The sequence below is a fragment of the Elephas maximus genome, chromosome 14 (genome assembly GCF_024166365.1).
Source record: "Elephas maximus indicus isolate mEleMax1 chromosome 14, mEleMax1 primary haplotype, whole genome shotgun sequence".
NCBI lineage: Eukaryota > Metazoa > Chordata > Mammalia > Proboscidea > Elephantidae > Elephas > Elephas maximus.
The window spans coordinates 30,245,284-30,263,772 of NC_064832.1; the positions used below are offsets into that span (position 1 = coordinate 30,245,284).

Genomic DNA, 18,489 nt, shown 5'->3' on the forward strand with positions numbered 1-18,489 from the left:
TCATAGAAGAAAAAATAGGGACAATGCTAGGAGCCGTAGCACATGGCATAAACAGTATACAAAACATTACTAACAATGCAGAAGAAAAACTAGATAACTGGGAACTCCTAAAAATCAAACACCTATGCTCATCCAAAGACTTCACCAAAAGGGTAAAAAGATTTACCTACATACTGGGAAAAAGTTTTTACCTACGACATTTCTGATCACTGTCTGATCTCTAAAATCTACATGATACTGCAAAAACTCAACTACAAAAATACAAATAACCCAGTTAAAAAATGGGCAAAGGATATAAACAGGCACTTCACTAAAGAAGACATTCAGATAGCTAACAGATACATAAGGAAATGCTCATGATCATTAGCCATTAGAGAAATGCAAATCAGAACTACAATGAGATTCCATCTCACTCCAACAAGACTGGCATTAATCCAAAAAAACACAAAATAAATGTTGGAGAGGTTGTGGAGAGAATGGAACAATTATACCCTGCTGGTGGGAATGTAAAATGGTACAACCACTTTGGAAATCAATTTGGCATTTCCTTAAAAAACTAGAAATAGAACTGCCACACGATCCAGCAATCCCACTCCTTGGAATATATCCTAGAGAAATAAGAGCCTTTACAGGAACAGATATATGCACACCCATGTTCATTGCAGCACTGTTTACGATAGCAAAATGATGGAAGCAACCAAGATGCTCATCGACGGATAAATGGATAAACAAATTGTGGTATATTCACACAATGGAATACTACGCATCGATAAAGAACAGTGATAAATGTGTGAAACATTTCTTAACATAGAGGAATCTGGAAGGCATTATGCTGAGTGAAATTAGTCAGTTGCAAAAGAACAAATATTTTATGGGACCGATATTATAAGGACTTGAAAAACAGTTTAAACAGAGAAGAAAATATTCTTTGACGGTTACGAGAGTGGGGAGGAAGAGAGGGAGAAGGGTTTTTGCTAATTGGATAGCAGATAAGAACTATTTTAGGTGAAGGGAAAGACAACACACAATACAGAAGAGGTCAGCACAACTGGACTAAACCAAAAGTAAAGAAGTTTCCTGAACAAACTGAACGCTTCCAAAGCCAGTGGAGCAGAGACAGGGGTTTGGGGACCATGGTTTCAGGGGACATCTAAGTCAATTGCCATAATAAAACCTATTAAGAAAACATTCTGCATCCCACTTTGGAGAGTGGTGTCTGGGGTCTTGAACGCTAGCAAGCAGCCATCTAAGATGCATCAATTAGTCTCAACCCACCTGGAGCAAAGGAGAATGAAGAACACCAAAGACACAAGGGAATTATGAGCCCAAGAGACAGAAGGGGCCACATGAACCAGAGACTACATCAGCCTGAAACCAGAAGAACTAGATGGTGCCCGACTACAACCCATGACTGCTCTGACAGGGAACACAACAGAGAACCCTGAGGGAGCAGGAGAGCAGTGGGATGCAGATCTCGCAGTCTCGTAAAAAGACCAGACTTAATGGTCTGACTGAGACTAGAAGCACCCCTGTGGTCATGGTCCCCAGACCTTCTGTTAGCCCAAGACAGGAACCATTCCCAAAGCCAACTCTTCAGATAAGGATTGGACTGGACGATGGGTTAGAAAATGATACTGGTGAAGACTGAGCTTCTTGGATCAAGGAGACACATGAGACTATGTGGGCAGCTCCTGTCGGGAGAGGAGATGAGAGGTCAGAGGGGGTCAGAAGCTGGCCGAATGGACACAAAAATAGAGAGTGGAAGGAAAGAGTGTGCTGTCTCATTAGAGGGAAAACAACTAGGAGTATATAGCAAGGTGTATATAAACTTCTGTATGAGAGACTGACTTGATTTGTAAATTTTCACTTGAGGCAGAAAAAAAACACTGCCATCAAGTTGATTCCGACCCATAGCAACACTATAGGACAGAGCAGAACTGCCGCATAGCGATTCTAAGGAGCACCGGGTAGATTTAAACTGCTGACTTTTTGGTTAGCAGCCTTAGCACTTAACCACTAAGCCACCAGGGTATAGTCAGATAGTAGAATACAACAGATAAATTACCTGACGCATTTGATCATGTTTTACAGATTACTTGGACTATTTAGGAAGAATCATTAAGTGGTACAAAAAGAACAACATTCTTTAAAGAGGTGGAAAAACTAATCATTAACTTTATACGGAAAGAGAAGACGTCTCGGATAAGTAAGACACTGATGAAGAAGAAGAAGGGAATAGGAGGACTCACACTACCTGACCCCAGAACCTACTACACAGCTACGGTAGTGAAAACAGCCTGGTACTGGTACAACGACAGATACATTGACCAATGAAACAGAATTGAGAACCCAGATGTAAATTCATCTACCTACATGCTGTCACCTGATCTTCCACAAGGGACTAAAACCTATCAAATAGGGAAAAGACAGTGTTTTTAACAAATGGTGCTGGCTAAGCTGGATGTCCATAAGCAAAAAAATGAAACAGGACCCATACCTCACACCATACAAAAACTAACTCAAAATGGATCAAAGACCTAAATATAAAGCCAAAAACTATAAAGATCATAGAAGAAAAAATAGGATCAACACTAGAGGCATTAACAGGATACAAACCATAACTAACAATGTATAAACTCCAGAAGATAAGCTAGATAACTGAGATCTTCTAAAAATTAAACATTTATGTTCACCAAAAGACTTCACCAAAAGAGTAAAAAGAGAACCTCCAGACTGGGAAAAAATTCTGGCTATTACAAATCGGACAAAGGTCTAATCTCTAAAATCTACAGGAAAACCCAACACCCCTACAACAAAAAGATAAATAATCCAATTAAAAAACGGGCAAAGGAAATGAACAGACACTTGGCCAAAGAAGACATTCAAATGGCTAACAGACACATGAGAAAATGCTTGAGATTACTAGCCATTAGAGAAATGCAAATCAAAACCACAATGAGATACCATCTCACCCCAGCAGTACTGGCACAAATCAAAAAAACAAATATTGGAGAGGCTGCAGGGAGACTGGAACTCTTACGCATTGCTGGTGGGAATGAAAATGATACATATATTTTGGAAAAAAAATGGCACTTTCTTAGAAAGCTAGAAATAGAAATGACCTATGATCCAGCAATCCCATTTCCCTAGAGAAATGAGAGCCATCACACAAATAAACATATGCACACCCATGTTCATTGCAGCATCGTTCACAATAGCAAAAACATGAAACAACCTAGATGACCATCAACAGACAAATGGATAAACAAACTGCACACACACAATGGACTACTATGCAATGATAAAGAACAATGATGAATCTGCAAAGCATCTCATAACACGAATGAATCTGGAGGGTATTATGCTGAGTGAAATAAGTCAATCATGAAAGGACAAATATTGTATGAGACCACTACTGTAAAAACTCATGAAAAGGTTTACACACAAAAAGAAACAATCTTGGATGGTTACGGGGGGCGGGGGATGGAAAAACACTAAACAGACAATAGATAAGTGGTAATTTTTGATGACAGGTAATACAGTACACAACACTGGGGAAGCTAGCACAACTTGTACCAGGCAAGGTCATGGACGCTCCATAGACACATCCAAAACTCCCTGTGGGACGGAATTGCTGGGCTGAAGACTGTCCCAGGGAACATCTAGCTCAATTGGCATAACATAGTTTATAAAGAAAATGCTCTACATTCCACTTTGGTGAGTACCATCCAGGGTCTTAAAAGCCTGTGAGCGGCCATCTGAGATACTCCACTGGTCTCACCCAGTCGGGAGTAAGGGAGAATGAAGAAAACTAAAGATACAAGGCAAAGATTGGTCTAATGGACCACATCTACCAAGGCCTCCACCAGACTGAGTCCAGTACAACTAGATGGTGCCCCACTACCACTACTGACTGCCCTGGCAGGGGTCATGGTAGAGTGTCCTGGACAGAGGTGGAGAAAATATGCAGAACACAATTCTAACTCACAGAAAAAGACCAGACTTACTGATCTGACAGAGACTGGAGTAACCCCAAGAGTACAGCCCCATATGCCCTTTTAGCTCGGTAATGAAGTCATTCCACAGGTTCAACCTTCAGCCAAAGGTAAGACAGGCCCATAAAACAAAACAAGACAAAAGGGGCACACCAAGGCAAGGACTAGAAGGCAGAAAACCTGGCAATAGGGAACCCAAGGTCGAGAAGGGAGAGTGCTGATGAGTCGTGGGGTTGTTAATCAATGTCATAAAACAATATGTGTACTAACTCTTTACTGAGAAGGTAGTTTTTTGTGTAAACCTTCATTTAAAGTACAATAAAAGAAGAGAGAAAGAATAAAGATGCCTAAAATTCCAAAATAATGGTTAGCATCAACAAGCAACCATCAAGCCTTTCAAACAGGAAGCTCCAGCTAACTAAAAACTGCCCTGCAGCGGCCTTTATTCCTGCCCGGAACCAGCCGCTCCCACGCCCTCCACACATGCCTTCTTTCCACTCTGCTTCTTCAGTGCCAAAGTCAACGCTGCACATCTTGGCGCACGCGGGTTTTCCCACAGAAAAGCAAGTGCTTTACAGAGCTGATGGAGGCCAACGGGGTCTCCTAAATCTCCTTACACAAGGGACCCTGGACGCTCGGCCCCTCCAGCCCGTGCCTCCAAAGTGATTTCCAGAACCCGCAGCACCGCGTTCTGACTTCGGTGATCCACTGCACTGTTGTCTTTGTGGCCCTTACTCCCTAAAAAAAAAAAAAAATTAAATTAAAATCATATTTGACGACTGTGTTGGTATAAAGCTGACTATAAAACAGGCTGGCTTCATTATTAGATGTTCATTAATATTGCATAAATATTGTATGTTTCTTCTGATATTAAAAGAAATTGAAATTAAAATATTTCCACGGCCCCCCAAATTCCCCTGGGCACGGCGCCTGCGGTGCCTAAAGGCTAAGTCGGCCCTGAGAGCCTGGCTGGGGAGAAGGGAAAGCTGTGAGTCGGTGCTGAGAAGCATTCTGCCTCCCGCTGCAGGGGAAAGTGTCCAAAGCAAAGAAATTATAAACCCAAGACGGGGCAAAGTTAACAGTTACAGTATTAGCTGGTGTTTGTTCAGCAGTTATTATATGCTCTGCGCTAAGCAATTTGCAAACACATCTCGCGGAATCCTCACCGCCATCCTGTGAGGCTGGGCTCTTGTCCACGGAGGTCGCGTGGCCCCCAAGGTCAGGTTTCTGGCCCAAGTTCACCCACGCAGTCACTGGCAACCAGGTGCTTGCTACTGCCAAGCCTGGTTCCTCCCACTGCCTGTCCACGCTGTGCGACCAGCCGCTGTCCTGGGGCGGGGTGGGGCCTCGTCTGCCTGTTGTCAGCCGACACACGGACGCTTTCCCCCGTGAACACTCCGCGTTGCATGGAAAATAAACACCGGTGACCTATAAGTGTGAAGTCTGGGATCCGAAGTACTTTAAAAGCAAACAAAAAGCAAACCCATTCTCCAGTACTTGGTGACCCCATGTGAAAAGCAGAACTGCTCCATAGGATTTTTTGGGCTGTAGTTTTTATGGAAGCAGATGACCAGGCCTTTCTTCCTCAGTGCCACTGAGCGGGTTCAAACCTCCAAACCATCGGTAGTTAATTGCAAACCGTTTGCACCATCCAAGGACCTGAAGTACTTTAAAAATTCCCTAAGTACATGTTCTTTTGTATCTACAAGGACTCCCTAAGGAGTGTAAATGATTAACATGGTTGGCTGCTAACTGAAAGGTTGCAGGTTCAAGTCCACCCAGAGACACCTCAGAAGAAAGGCCTGGAGATCTACTTCCAAAAGACCATAGCCATTGAAAGCCCTGTGGAGCACAGTTGTACTCTCAAACGCATAGGGTTGCCATGAGTCAGCATCAACTCTATGGCAACTGGGTTTACTACAAAGATCAGAGTTCTCGTGGCATTTCTTCCCTTCCAATTCAAAACTCCTCGTTGACGCCTGTTCCCCACGTCCCTGTTTTATTAACATTGTGTGGCCTGTCTGGGTGGTGCAGCTTTAGCCTTAACCTCAGGTGGAGGCATTCTCTGACGGCTGTGACTTCGGGTGTGGTATTTGATCAAGCTGCGACCCTCCCACAGAGCTGAAAAATCAGAGGAAGCCACATCAGCCTGCAATCCCAACTCTACCTCCCTTTCCTCAGCTTTTACCCGTTTATGTGTCAGAGAGTGACTCAGCGGGGAGGGGGAAGGTGACAATTTGCATTTATATAGAATCCCAGCTTAAGCTAATTAATCAAACCACTAAACTACCCTGACAAATCCCTCAGCGGAAGCCAGAAAGCTGAAGCCTGGTGTGCCTTGTTTGAAGTGATGATTCAGGCTACAGTGCAGTCTCACAACAAACCTCCTGAAGCTCACAGCCTGTCACCTGTGGAAATTATTCCCTGTAGAAATACTTCATTCGTTTATTCCAACAAGATGATTCACGTTTCCACTCTTCTATCCACCTCTATAACCACTCTCCAAGCAAAAGTACGCCATGATTAAAAAGGAAAAAAATCCTCAGGAAAAGAGACTTTTCCTGAAGTGTAGACTTCTTAAGTGAGAAACCAGAGTTGCTGGGTGGTGCAAACAGTTAAGCACTTGGTTGCTAACCAAAAGGTTGGAGGTTCAAGTCCACCCAGAGACATCTTGAAAGTGAGACCTGGTGATTTACTTCCAAAAAATCAGCTATACAAAAAACTATGGAGCAGCTCTATTTTGACACACAGAAGATTGCCGTGAATCAGAGCCATCTCCACAGCAATCGGTTTTTTAAATAAGAAATCTAAAATATCTGTCAAAGAGTAGTTGAATACCCAACCCATAGACAGGTTGAGGCAGAGAGCCAGGCCCTGAGGTAGTGAACACACGCTGAGCTGGCGTGACATCAGCAATCATAACCTTTGGCTTCTCAGAGCTCCCTGTGGAAGGCTGTGAGGAAATCACTAAGTGGAGGAAAGACAGGCCTGAGGCAGAGATCTGACAAAGATGGAAAGCTCCAAGATGACTATGTGGAGTAACTGTTAGGGTTGGGCCAAAACTGTTCACTAAGTGGTTACCTCAGGGGAGCAGGATGAGAGGAAGGCAGACGGAGGTATGGACATTCTTCTCCACTTTATATTCTCCTGGAGGTTTGAAATATTTTTTAAACAAAGACCATATATTTTTCCAGCATATACACAAAAACAGGATTACAAAAAAATAATGTTTTCTTTAGCTGGGTCTCAGAACTCATTCCTCCTTCATCTCCTCCAAGAAGAGCCATGATGAGGAGGTATCCTGCCATACAACCACTTCTAGGGTGATGTATGGAGTGCAGGAAGCAGACTCATAGTGTGTTACTCAGCAAAAACTCAAAGAGCTGGACCTTTTCCTCTCACCACTGGGATGCTGTAACACTAATAATACTTGTCAGGCATTTTTTAACCGTTATGCCTGCATGCGTTTCAAAACACAGCCTATGAATTTATGTACAACTTCTATTCTCTCTCATGGCTTGAACGCATTGAGCCAGACCAACCAGAAGGCAGAGACTGCATTTATCAGAGTCTCCCCTTTGCACAGTAGGGTGCCTGCCAACAGCCAGGCTGTCTTCTTAGCCCATTTTCTCATTCCACAAGAGAGAGGATTAAGTAATAAACTTCCTTTGACACCAAAAACCAATATATCCAGGCTTGATAAAACACATTTTTCCAGAGTAGCAAATTATTAATAAATGCAGCAATTGGGATTATAGTTCCTGCTATGCTGCTCACCCCAGGAGCCCTGGTGGCATGGTGGTTAAAGCACACAGCTGCTAACTGGAAAGTCAGTGGTTCAAACCCACCAGCCACTCCAAAGAAGAAACATCTAGCAGTATGCTTCCATAAAGATTACAGCCTTGGAAACCCTATGGGACAGTTCTATTCTGTCCTATAGCATTGCTATGAGTCAGAATTGACTCAGTGGCAATGGGCTGGGTTTTCTGGCGGGGGGGATAGTATGCTGCTCATTGGAGCAACAAGGGTGGCATAAATGATCTCTCTGCAGTCAGCTTCTGTTTGCAGAGTTCTGGGCCCATCCCTGGGAGGTGTCCCCACCCCATCCAACTGTGGATGTCCCATTGGAGCCTGCTGCTGTGACCGTTTCTGCCCCAAGATTCTCCCTTTGCCCCACCCTCACTTTTCAAGGTGGCCAGTGTGTGCGATGGTTAAGCTTTTGAGTGGCGACAGGGGCTGAGGTGAGAAAAAAACCAAGGCAAAACTAGAGTTCAGTGACCGTTCAGCTTGACCCCTAGAATTAAGAGAGGACCTTCTCTCAGCAAAGGAGCCCTGGTGGTGTAGCAGTTAAAGTGCTGCTAACCAAAAGATTGGAGGTGCGAACCCACCAGCCACTGTACAGGAGAAAGATGTGGCAGTCTGCTTCCATAAAGATTACAGCCTTGGAAACCCTATGGGACAGTTCTACCCTGTCCTATGGGGTCTCTATGAGTAAGAATCGACTCCACGGCAACTTTTTTTTTAGCTCTCCTCAGAATGTTGCCAGGCGCTGAATTTTGCTTTGGCGGGGTCTGACCTTTTTTTGTGTGCTGTACGCTGCCCCTCTCCCTCTTTGCCCTTCATTTTCACTGCTATGTGACCAATCCTCTTAGCCCCTTCTCCTCATACAGGATGTCATCTCCTTTTCAGTACATGGTCTTGTGTCTCAGTTCCCTAGTGCTGCTTTAACACAAATACCACATGTGCCTAGCTTTAATGAACAGAATTTTACTTTCTCATACTTCTGGAGGCTGAAAAAGTCCAAATCAGGGGCACTGGTTCAAGGGGAGGGTCCTTGTTTGTCGGTAGACCCAGGTATTACTTGGTTCTTTGGAGTCCTTTGCCTTATAGGCAGATCTTCTCATGGCCTCTGTTTTCCCATCTGTGTGCTCCTCTGTGTCTATTCTGCTTTTGTAGTTAGTTTAGGACCCACCCCACTCTGGTGTGGCTCATTAACATAACAAAAGGAAACTCCTGCAGTATTTCCAAACTGAGTCACATTGACAGGTACAGAGGTGAAAAGCCAAAACCAAACCTCTTGCCATTGAATGGATCCCGACTCATGGAGGCCCCATGCATTGCAGAGGAGAACAGCTCTGTAGAGTTTTCTTGGCTTTTTTTTTTTTTTCCTATGGCACCAGTGGGTGGTTTAGAACCACCAATCTTTCGGTTAATAGTCAAGTGCAAGTTGTTTGTGCCACCCAGGGACCTAGTACAGAGGTTAGAACTCTCCTCTTTTTGTGGGGACACGCTTCAATCCATAACCCCTTGAACCCAGTCTTGTACTCTTTGCCACCTCACTCTGCTTTAGGTGAGGCTGTCAGACTGTCAGGCTGTCAGCTCCACATTTCCCTCAGCGATGACTGTGTGTGCATATGTTTATGTGACAGGCCCGCTGTCCATCAGTCTGGGAGCTTTGTCACCAGCTCCTAACACTAGCCACTGCCTAGGACACACCCTGAAGGAAAGTCCCTTGGCAAAGTGCCTGGTACTTCTGCGGGGGGCTGACTCAGGTTGAAGTCCAACTCCATCTTGTGTCTTTTAAGACTCCATTTTGTTTGTCCGGGCTACCAAAACACCAAGGAAGTGTTTTGCTCCTTAAACTGTAACTACCTTTGGAAGCAGCTTGTCCAGTTTCACATAATTGTGTTTAGGTGACCAGGCTCAAGGAAGCACTTGAAACTTATTCTTTCAGAAAACAATCGAAGATTAATGACCATGTCCCGCTTCCAACACTCCAGAGATCTCACAGTCATGGCTTACTGATCTTGCGATAGTCTTAGCGAGATTTCTATTTTTCTATTCTTTATAATGCTCGAACGCAGTTTTCTTATAAACTGTAGCTAGGCTATCAATGACAAAAGTACATTACGTCAAACCAGGGGGAGGGAGATAACAAAACCCGTTGTGTAAAATGTTCTCAAAAGAACTTTCCCTTAAGAAGTTAATCTTTACCACCTGTTCTCAAAACAAAAACTATTGTGTAAGATATTCGACCATTTGTTCTCAGAAAATCCAACAGGTTAGCAGCTTGTGAGCACCTCGAGACCCCCTTGCAAGCAAGTCACTGTATCCAATCCCCGTAACACACACTTACTTTGCAAACCAATCAAAAGCCTCTTCCAGAGAGCCTGCCCTCCACTGCCTCCCCTTACCAAGCACCAATCAGAATATTGCACCTTAAAGTTCCTGGTTTTACTGCATAAATTTGGCTATTTGACTTCTGCACAGTGGAGCTCTGATTTCCCTTTGTGAGAATGCAGTACATCCCCTGCTCGAGCTGCCTTTTCTCTCAGTAAATCGCTTGATTTTATTTCAAACAGAATGCCTGTTGTGACTCTAGGAGAGCAATTTTTGTTTGGGACCACAGCACTTAAACTTGTTATGCATAAAGTTAGAGAGTTTAGAGATAAAGGTCTAAGTGAAAAAAAAAAATGTGTAAAGTACTTTTTCCATCTAGCATCAGTTTCATCTTCCTGGTGTGACCGTGTGTGTGTGTGTGTGTGTATAAATATTATAATTTCCCCCATTTTCACATGAAGAATCTGAGACTAATAGAGCTCAGTGGGGGACTCAAGTCCTTCGATTCTGGCTTCTCTGCTCTTATAATTTCTTTTCCTGGGGGGTTTCCTGTGGCTGTATTTGATTTCTTTTATGCAGAAGGCAGTACAACTCACTGACAGATTACATCCACCATGTTGTGTTACCATCACCACTATCCATTCCCAACAGTTTTCCAACACCCCAAACAGAAACTGAGCACCCCTTAGTAATAACTCCTGTTCCCTGCTCCCTCTAGCTCCTGGTAACTACTACTGACCTTTGGTCTGCACACATTTGCCTGTTTTAAATATTTCATATACGTGGCATCATACAATACTTGTTCTTTTCTGTCTGACTGATTTCACTCAGCATAATGTTTGCAAGGTTTAGTCATGGCATAGCATGTATCAGGACTTCATTTCTCTTTATGGCTAAATAATATTCCATTTTATGTATGCACCACATTTTGTTTATCCGTTCATCTCTTGATGGACATCTGGGTCCGGATGGATTCTTTTTTATTTTTTTTTCATTGTGCTCTAAGTGAAAGTTTACAAATCAAGTCAGTCTCTCATACAAAAATTTATATACAGCTTGCAAAATACTCCTAGTTGCTCTTCCCCCAATGAGACAGCACCCACCTTCTCTCTACCCCGTATTCCCTGTGTCCATTCAGCCAGTCTCTGTCCCACTCTGCCCTCTCATCTCCCCTCCAGACAGGAGATACCAACATAGTCTCGTGAGTGTACTTGGTCCAAGAAGCTCATTCTTTACCAGTATCATCTTCTGTCCCATTGTCCACTCCAATCCTTGTCTGAAGTGTTGGCTTTGGGAGTGGTTCCTGTCTTGGGCTAACAGAAGGTCTGGGGACCATGACCACAGGGGTACTTCTCGTCTTTTTACGAGACTGTGAGGTCTGCATCCCACTGCTCTCCTGCTCCCTCAGGGGTTCTTTGTTGTGTTCCCTGTCAGGACAGTCATCAGTTGTAGCCAGGCACCATCTAGTTCTTCTGGCTTCAGGCTAATGTAGTCTCTGGTTCATGTGGCCCTCTCTGTCTCTTGGGTTCATAATTCCCCTGCGTCTTTGGTGTTCTTCATTCTCCTTTGCTCCAGGAGGGTCATGACCAATTGATGCATCTTAGATGGCTGCTTGCTAGTGTTTAAGACCCCAGACGCTACTCTCCAAAGTGGGATGCAGAATGTTGTCTTAATAGATTTTATTATGTCCCTTGATTTATTTGATGTCCCCTGAAACCATGGTCCCCAAACCCCTGTCTCTGCTACGCTGGCCTTTGAAGCAATCAGTTTATTCAGGAAAGTTCTTTGCTTTTGGTTTAGTCCAGTTGTGCTGACCTCTGCTGTACTATGTGTTCTCTTTCCCTTCACCTAAAATAGTTCTTATCTACATCTAATTAGTGAATACCCCTCTCCCTCCCTCCCTCCCTTCCTCCCTCCCTCCCTCCCACCTCTCTTAACCATCAAAGAATATTTTCTTCTCTGTTTAACCTGTTTCTCCAGTTCTTATAATAGTGGTCTTGTACAGTATTTGTCCTTTTGCAACTAACTAATTTCATTCAGCATAATGCCTTCCAGATTCCTCCATGCTACGAAATGTTTCACAGATTCTTCACTGTCCTTTATCTCTGCATAGTATTCCATTGTGTGACTATACCATAATTTGTTTATCCATTCATCTGTTGATGGGCACCTTGGTTGCTTCCATCTTTTTGCTATTGTAAATGGTGCTGCAATGAACATGGGTGTGCGTAATGTCTGTTCCTGTAAAGGCTTTTATTTCTCTAGGATATATTCCAAGGAGTGGGATTGCTGGATCGTATGGTAGTTCCATTTGTAGCTTTTTCAGGAAGCGCGAAATCGATTTCCATAGTGGCTGTACCATTTTAGATTCCCACCAGCAGTGTATAAGTGTTCCATTCTCTCCACAACCTCTCCAACATTTATTATTTTGTGTTTTTTGGATTAATGCCAGTCTTGTTGGAGTGAGATGGAATCTCACTGTAGTTTTGATTTGCATTTCTCTAATGGCTAATGATCGTGAGCATTTCCTCATGTATCTGTTAGGTACCTGAATATCTTCTTTACTGAAGTGCCTGTTCACATCTTTTGCCCATTTTTTAATTGGGTTATTTGTATTTTTGCAGTTGAGCTTTTGCAGTATCATGTAGATTTCAGAGATTAGGTGCCGACTGGAAATGTCATAGCTAAGAACTTTTTTCTCAGTCTGTAGGTAATCTTTTTACTCTTTTGGTGAAGTCTTTGGATGAGCATAAGTGTTTGATTTTTAGGAGCTCCCAGTTATCTGCTTTCTCTTCTACACTGTTGATAATGTTTTGTATACTGTTTATGCCATGCATTAGGGCTCCTAATGTTGTCCCTATTTTTCCTTCCATGATCTTTATTGTTTTAGATTTTGTATTTAGGTCTTTGATTCATTTTGAGTTCATTTTTGTGCACGATGTGAGGTATGGGTCTTGTTTCATTTTTTTTGCAGATGGATATCCAGTTATGCCAGCACCGTTAGTTAAAAAAACTGTCTTTTCCCCCATTTAACTGATTTTGGGCCTTTGTCAGTATCAGCTGCTCATATGTGGATGGATTTACGTCTGGATTCTCAATTCTGTTCCATTGGTCTGTGTGTCCATTGTTGTACCAGTACCAGGCTTTTTTGACTACTGTGGCAGTATAATAGACTCTAAAATCAGGTAGAGTGAGGCCTCCCACTTTGTTCTTTTTTTTCAGTAATGCTTCGCTTATCCAGGGCCTCTTTCCCTTCCATATGAAATTGGTGATTTGTTTCTCCATCTCATTAAAAATGCCGTTGGAATTTGGATCAGAATTGCATTGTATCTATAAATTGCTTTTGGTAGAATAGACATTTTTACAATGTTAAGTCTTCCTATCCATGAGCAAGGTATGTTTTTCCACTTATGTAGGTCTTTCTTGGTTTCTTGCGGTAGTGTTTTGTAGTTTTCTTCGTATAAGTCTTTTACTTCTCTAGTAAGATTTATTCCTAAGTATTTTATCTTATTGGGGGCTACTGTAAATGGTGTTGATTTGGTGATTTCCTCTTCAATGTTCTTTGTGTTGGTGTGGAGGAATCCAACTGATTTTTGTATCTCTATCTTGTCTCCTGATGCTCTGCTGAACTCTTCTAATAGTTTCAGTGGTTTTCTTGAGGATTCTTTAGGTTTTTCTGTGTATAAGATCATGTCATCTGCAAATAGAGATACTTTGACTTCTTCCTTGTCAATCTGGATGCTCTTTATTTCTTTATCTAGCCTTATTGCTCTGGCTAGGACCTCCAGCCCAATGTTGAATAAGAGTGGTGATAAAGGGCATCCTTGTCTGGTTCCCAATTTCAGAGGGAATGCTTTCAGACTCTCTCCATTTAGGATGATGTTGGCTGTTGGTTTTCCATAAGTGCCCTTTATTATATCGCAGAATTTCCCTTCTATTCCTATTTTGCTGAGAGTTTTTATCATGAATGGGTGTTGAACTTTGTCAAATATCTTTTCTGCATTAATTGATAAAATCATGTGATTCATGTCTTTTGTTTTACTTATATGATGGATTACATTGATTGTTTTTCTAATGTTGAACTGTCCCAGCATACCTAGTATGAATCCCACTTAGTCATGGTGAATGATTTTTTTGATATGTTGTTGAATTCTATTGGCTAGAATTTTGTTGAGGATTTTTGCATCTAAGTTCATGAGGGATATAGGTGTGTAATTTTCTTTTTTTGTGGTGTCTTTACCTGTTTTTGTTTTTTTTTTTTTTACCTGGTTTTGGTATCAGGGATATGCTGGCTTCATAAAATGAGTTTGGGAGTGTTCAGTCCTTTTTTTATGCTCTGAAATACCTTTAGTTGTAGTGGTGTTAACTCTTCTCTGAAAGTTTGATAGAACTCTGCAGTAAAGCCGTCCAGGCCAGGGCTTTGTTTTGTTGGGAGTTTTTTGATTACCTTTTCAACCTCTTCTTTTGTTACAGGTTTATTTTGTTGTTCTACCTCTGATTGTGTTATTTTTGGTAGGTAGTATGTTTCTAGGAATTCATCCATTTCTTCTAGGTTTTCAAATTTTTTAGAGTACAATTTTTCATAGTAATCTGATATGATTCTTTTAATTTCAGTTGGGTCTGTTGTAACATCACCAAGCTCATCTTATTTGGGTTATTTGCTTCCTCTCCTGTTTTTCTTCTGTCAATTTGGCCAATGGTTTATCAATTTTGTTAATTTTTTCAAAGAACCAGCTTTTGGTCTTGTTAACTGTTTCAATTGTTTTTCTGTTTTCTATTTCATTTAATTGTGCTCTAATTCTTATTATTTGCTTTCTTCTGGTGCCTGAGGGTTTCTTTTGTTGCTCTCTTTCTATTTGTTCAAGTTGTAGCGATAATTCTTTGATTTTGGCCCTTTCTTCTTTTTGCATGTGTGCATTTGTTGATATAAATTGACCTCTGAAAACTGCTTTCACTGTGTCCCAAAAGTTCTGATAGGAAGCGTTTTCACTCTCATTGGATTCTATGAATTTCTTTATTCCATCCTTAATGTCTTTTATAACCCAGTCTTTTTTGAGTAGGGTATTCTTCAGTTCCCAAGTGTTTGATTTCTTTTCCCTGCTTTTCCTGTTATTCATTTCCACTTTTATGGTCTTATGGCCAGAGAAGATGCTTTGTAATATTTCGGATTCTGCTAAGAATTGCTTTATGACCTAAGATGTGGTCTATTCTAGAGAATGTTCCATGCGCACTAGAAAAGAAAGTACACTTGGTTGCTGTTGGGTGGAGTATTCTGTATGTGTTTACGAGGTCAGATTGGTTGATTGTGGCATTTAATCTTCCATGTCTTTATTAAGCTTCTTTCTGGATGTCCTGTCCTTCACTGAAAGCAGTGTATTAAAGTCTCCTACTATAATTGTTGAGCTGTCTATCTCACTTTTCACTGCCGTTAGAGTTTGTTTTATGTATCTTGCAGCTCCGTCATTGGGTGCATAAATATTTAATATGGTTATATCCTCCTGGTATATTGTTCCTTTAGTCATTATATAGTGTCCTTCCTTACCTTTGTGGTGGATTTAACTTTAAAGTCTATTTTGTCAGAAATTAATATTGCCACCCCTGCTCTTTTTTGATTGTTGTTTGCTTGATACATTTTTTCCTTCCTTTGAGTTTTAGTCACCCTGTTGCCATCAGGTCAATTCTGACTCATAGCGACCCTATGGGACAGAGTAGAATGGCCCCATAAACTTTCCAAGGAGCGCTTGTTGAACTGCTGACCCTTTGGTTAGCAGCTGTAGCACTTAACCAGTACGCCACCAGTTTTAGTTGGAAACCCTGGTGTAGTAGTGGTTAAGTGCAACAGCTGCTAACCAAAAGGTCAGCAGTTCAAATCCACCAGGCGCCCCTTGGAAACCCTGTGGGGCAGTTCTACTCTGTCTTATAGTGTCGGTATGAGTCGGAAGCAACTCGACGGCAATGGATTTGGTTTTAGTGTTGAGCTTTAGTTAGTTTGTGCCTCTAAGTCTAAGGTGTGTCTCTTGTAGGCAGCATATAGATGGATCTTGTTTTTATCTATTCTGCCACTCTGTCTCTTTATTACTGCATTTAGTCCATTTACATTCAGCGTAATTATGGATAGGTATGAATTAAAAAAAAAAATTTTTTTTTTAAATGAATTTAGTGTTGTCATTTTGATGTCTTTTTTGGTGTGTTGTTGACAGTTTCTTTTTCGCACTTAATTTTTTGTGCTGGGTGATTTTTCTTTATATATTATCTTTTCTTCATATTTATTGTTGTTGATTTTGTTTCTGCTGAGTCTGTTTTTTTCTTGTATTTTATTTTGATGTGTAGGATAGTTTGACTCCTTTGTGGTTACCTTAATATTTACCCCTATTTTTCTAAATTTAAACTTAAGTTTTGTTTCTTTATATCACATTCTCTTCCTCTCCATATGAAAGATCTATGACTACATTTCTTAGTTGCTCTTTATTGTTTTAATGTTGCCTTCTTTCACATAATAACATCGCTGTTCCCCTGTTTTGAGCTTTTTTTATCTTGATTTATTTTTGTGATTTCCCTGTCTGGGTTGAAATCTGATTACCCTGTCCATTGTTCCAGTCTTCTGTTGATACCTGATATTATTGAATATCTAACCAAAAAACTCCCTTTAGTATTACTTGCAGTTTTGGTTTGGTTTTTATGAACTCCCTAAGCTTCTGTTTATCTGGAAATGTCCTAATTTCACCATCATATTTGGGAGACAGTTTTGCTGGATATATGATTCCTGGCTGGCAATTCTTTTCCTTCAATTCTTTATACAAGTCATCCCATTGGCTTCTTGCCTGCATTGTTTCTGCCACATTGTCCGAATTTATTCTTATTGACTCTCCTTTGTAGGTGACTTTTTGTTTATCCCTAGCTGCTCTTAAAATTCTCCCTTTATCTTTGGTTTTGGAAAGTCTGATTATAATATGTCTTGATGACTTTTAAAATCTACCTTATGTGGTGTTCAATGAACATCTTGGATAAATACCTTCTCATCTTTCATGATATCAGGGAAGCTTTCTGCCAACAAATCTTCAACAATTCTCTCTGTATTTTCTGTTATCCCTCCCTATTCTGGTACTCCAATCACTCGTAGGTTATTTCTCTTGAAAGAGCCCCACAAGATTCTTAAGGTTTCTTAATTTTTTTTTAATTCTTTTATCTGATTTTTCTTCAAATATATTGGTGCCAAGGGCTTTATCTTCAAGGTCACCAATTCTGCCTTCCACTTGCTCAATTCTGCTCCTCTGACTTTCTATTGAGTTGTCTAATTCTGTAATTTTATTGTTTATCTTCTGAATTTCTGATTGCTGTCTGTCTATGGATTTTTCCAGCTCATTAAATTTTTCATTATGTTCCTGAATAATATTTTTAATTTCTTCAACTGCTTTATGTGTGTGTTCCTTGGCTTGTTTTGCATATTGCCTGATTTCCTTCCTGATGTCTTGAAGGGTTCTGTATATTAATCTTTTGTATTCTGCATCTGGTAATTCCAGGAAGCACTTTCATCTAGAAGACCCCTTGATTCTTTGTTCTGAGAGCTTGTTGTAGCTATCATGGTCTGTTCCTTTATGTGACTTGATATTGACTGTTATTTCTGAGCCATCTATAAGTTATTGTATCAGCTTATTTTGTGTTTGCTTACTGTATCCTAGCTTCTTGCTTTGTTTTGTTTTGATATACCTAAATGAGTTGCTTGAGTGAGCTAGCTTGTTTATGTTCACCATTGGAGCTCTGATGTCTGGTCACCAGATGGCTAGAGCTGTTATCAGGTACATCAGTCTAGAAGTCCCTTCCCTTTTCTTGTATGGATTCAGCTCAGGTTTCCAGGTAGCTGCTTATCTAGTGTGTGGTACAGGCTCTGTCCTACAGCCTTAGAGGGGCAGGGGTGATTGGTGTAGGTACTGGTATCTGGTTGTAGCAGGAGGTCATGCTCTGAACAAGATGGGGGGCTGAGACTCATTCCAGAAGTGTCTCTGAGGAAAGCAGGCCCCTCTTCCCTAGAGCGTACAGGTGGGTGGGTTTTGCAGACCAACCATTGGCACCCAAAGTCTTTGGTTGTAAGGACGGGGACGTAACAGTTATTCTTGGACCCCTGTCATGGGTGACTCGGTGACCTGAGTGGAGCCACCAGTCCTTAGGCCCCTGATGTGGGTAGGTGAGGACCCTGTTTAATAGGCAAAGTGGTGTCAAACATCAAACATCCAACTCTCCACCACACAGCTGAAACAGTTGTAGTTTGCCAATAAGGGCCTATTCTCCTGAAATAGGCCCACACAGGTCCATGCAGGGGGGAAAGGCACTCAAAGTCCATGGATCATTTAAGCCTGGACAGGAGCTCCTCCTGTCT

At 41.6% G+C, this 18,489-nt stretch overlaps 1 protein-coding gene across 3 annotated transcripts in view; it reads right to left on the minus strand.

Moving 5' to 3' along the window:
* The window catches only part of CYSLTR2 (cysteinyl leukotriene receptor 2), a 215,424-nt gene that overhangs the window by 112,844 nt on the left and 84,091 nt on the right, over positions 1–18,489 (minus strand). The window contains exons 4-5 of one of the 3 annotated variants that reach the window (XR_007513057.1): positions 5,162–5,390; positions 3,345–4,733 (exon numbers count right to left, since the gene is read on the minus strand). The exons of the other annotated variants lie outside the window; for them this stretch is intronic. The gene's annotated coding sequence lies outside the window, so the exon portion shown is untranslated. Of the gene's footprint in view, positions 1–3,344; positions 4,734–5,161; positions 5,391–18,489 lie in introns of those variants that run through there. 3 annotated transcript variants of the gene reach the window in all.